We start from the raw sequence: 3,312 nt of genomic DNA on the forward strand, positions 1-3,312 counted from the left end.
GTATATGGCAGCTGATTAGTCGTCTTTTAGTTTTCAATGAATCGTCTTTTTAAGGTGCGATCAGCATTAGCAGCCATTCACACACACACACACACACACACACACACACACACACACACACACACAGTTAAAAGGCAGTGTCTGTCGTGTTCCAGTGAAGCTTTCAGCTGTAATTAAAGCTCATTAAAGTTTATTGAAGCTGTTTGAGACGCCGGCGTCTGATTGGCTGACGGGTGAACTCGGTGGCTGAGGCTCCTTGTGCGGCTGCAGCTGCCGCTTCCTGTTTATTAAAGAAACGCTCGCTTCTTAACGAGACGGAGAGGTGTGTGACATCACCGCAGCTTCCTGCCACAGATTGAAGACACCTGCAGACTCACCTTCATCACTCGCAGTTATCTTCAGGGAGCTGCTGACGGCGGGGTCAAAGGTCACAGCTCAGGGAGACGGGAGCAGAACACACAGAAAATACTTAATTAATTCATTTGTGTTGATTGATAAACATCCTCGGTGTCAGTTTATGAATGTAAAGCTGTCTGTGTTTATAAATAACACTTATTAAGATGAAGATTCATTAAAACACTTCTTCAACAAACAATCACTGCGATATGAAACATAACTCAGTCGTAACTGAACACACACACACATACTTTTAGATTCGGTGTGACTTGTGCGTCCCGGTGCATCATTACCTCTGATATATATCATCAATAAACATCAATAAATATGCTTAGAAATCATAGAAGAGAGATGCTCCTTCTAACTGCAGAACTCCCCTTAGAACCTTCATGTTTTTACGTTTTCTTCAGTTTCAGAGTGATCCAGTGATAGTTGTCTGTACACACATGATGTCACTGCAAACAGGAAGTGCTGACAGCTGATTCAGCTCGCTGTGAACGGACACAATGTAAACAAACAGATCTGCAGGTCAAAGTTCAACAGAGACTTCAGCTGGAACTGAAACAGAAACACACGAATGAATCTGTTTCTTGTGAATGACAGACCGAGCCGGTCATGTGACCTCAGGTGATGTCATGTGACCTGAGAGAGAAGATCTTCTCCTGTGTGTGTGTGTGTGTGTGTGTGTGTGTGTGTGTGTGTGTCTCAGCTGTCAATCATCAGCTCTCATTAAGGTTCAGTCCCTGAAAGCTTTTTTTTTAAACAAAAGAACTAATGAATGAAAGGAGCTGCTAATCTGACTGCAGCAGCTGCCACACACACACACACACAGACACACACACACACACACACACACACTCACACACACACAGACACACACACACACACACACACACACACACACGCACACACACACACACACACCATGTTTTTATCATCAGGACCTGCCTGAATCAAATGTGAATTTGTCCGAGCACTTGTAGAGAGACGTGTAAATGCAGGACGTGATCATCTGTCCTCTGAGGACATGAAGGCTGATGGGAAACACTCACCTGTCAGGTAACCTCATCCTCCACCTGTGATACTGGAGCACTCAGGGTGATAACTTCCTCCTACTCTAGTTCTCACTTCCTTCCTTCTTTGCTTCCAAGTTTCTCTGCGAAATACTTTGATTCCTTCACTTCTTCTTCTTCTTCTTCTTCTTCTTCTTCTTCTTCTTCTTCTCCTTCTTCTTCGTGGACATTAATGTCTTCAAGTCATGAGCATGTGATGTATCTCATGGAAGTGGGAGATGTGGGTGCGGCGGTGCAGCAGCTGCTAACATGAGGCGTTATGAAACCATCACAGCAGAGAGAGAGCATGTAGAGGACAGACGTGTTCACACGATTTAAAATCTTTGTTTGACCATGAAGCTGAAAGTTTCCTTACAAGCGTACGAACGACAGCGAGTGTTACATACGCTGCTCTTCTCAATGAAACGTCTTATTTATATTCCACAACATCATCACAGTGAAGTCGCCTCTTCACCGCCTTTGTTTGTTCACACAGAGCCGAGCAGCGCCGCCATGAAGCCGCTCCAGTGTGTCATTTCACACAGCGTGCTGGAACCAGAGGAGGCGTGACGGTTCACAGCTCGACCTCGAGGTCTGTGTGGTTTGTTACAAGAAGGAGACGATGATTAAAATTTGTTGTAGCTGTTTCACAAAGTTTGTTAAGTTTGTCCTCATGAAACAACTCACTAAATTGAGCTTTATTTTAAGGGAGTCTGGTGACTTTCTCTCCCTCTTCATGTTGACTGGTGTTGATGTGGCTGCTTGGACCTGTAATATATTAATATATTGGTGCTCAATAGTGCAAAACTTGTTTAAAACTTTTATCCTGGCCAATCAAATGAATTCATAAAACATGAATGTTGACGTCATCAGACTGACCCCTGCAGACGTGTCTCTTCTATGCAGACGACACTGTCATGTTTACCGTATTTACATGTATATGTAATAAACACGCAACTCTCCTCTCAACACACACACACACACACACACACACACACACACACACAGTTATGTATCTCTACAGATCAGGTCGTCCTCTCCGTCTCTATAACATCTGATTGTCCTCCACTTATTGAAACACCAGCTGGACTACAACACAGCTGACGATATTAAACTCTCCCTGCATCTAAATCACTGTGTTTCTACAACTACAGTATATTTAAAGGTCTTAAACCGACACGTTCCCCTTTTCACTCTGTACTGTTCTGAGCAGTGCTGACGGATGACCAGAGGCCTCACAGCCACAAACCTTCAACTGTTACCAATAATAATGGTACAGTTTAATATGCTGTCGCACGTTAGGAACAAAATACTACCCTTCAAATGACGTCTGAATACTTTTAACATTTGTATTTTTCTTCTTGCAGCTTGTTTTCACTCAGCGCTGAAACACAGAATGATTTTTGTCTCATCTGTTACATTTATCGTTCACTTTTTATGCTGTTTTATCTTCTTCGTCCTCACTGAGCCGCAAATCTGCTGAAGACTGTTCTCTGTCTGCAGCTGTGGCAGTGAGATGAATTCACCCTGTGGGGATCAATACAGAGTGATTAGATGATCTGATCAGTTATCAGAGTGATGAAGACAAACTGATGTGTCTTCTTGTTGCCATGGAGACGCCTCTGTGTTTATTAGCCTTCATTAACTCTTATTTTACTGCTGAATCTCCCCCTCAGCTGTTAACGAGCAGCTCTCACTGCAATCAGCTCCAATGAAAGCCTGCAGCTCTTCATCTCCTCCTCCACCTCCTCCTCCTCCTCCTCCTCCTCCACCTCCTCCTCCTCCTTCATCTCCTCCACCTTCATCTCCTCCTCCTCCTCCTCCTCCACCTCCACCTCCTCCTCCTCCACCTCCTCCTCCTTCA

The sequence above is a fragment of the Pagrus major genome, chromosome 2, assembly GCF_040436345.1.
Source record: "Pagrus major chromosome 2, Pma_NU_1.0".
In the NCBI taxonomy this organism is placed as follows: Eukaryota; Metazoa; Chordata; class Actinopteri; order Spariformes; family Sparidae; genus Pagrus; species Pagrus major.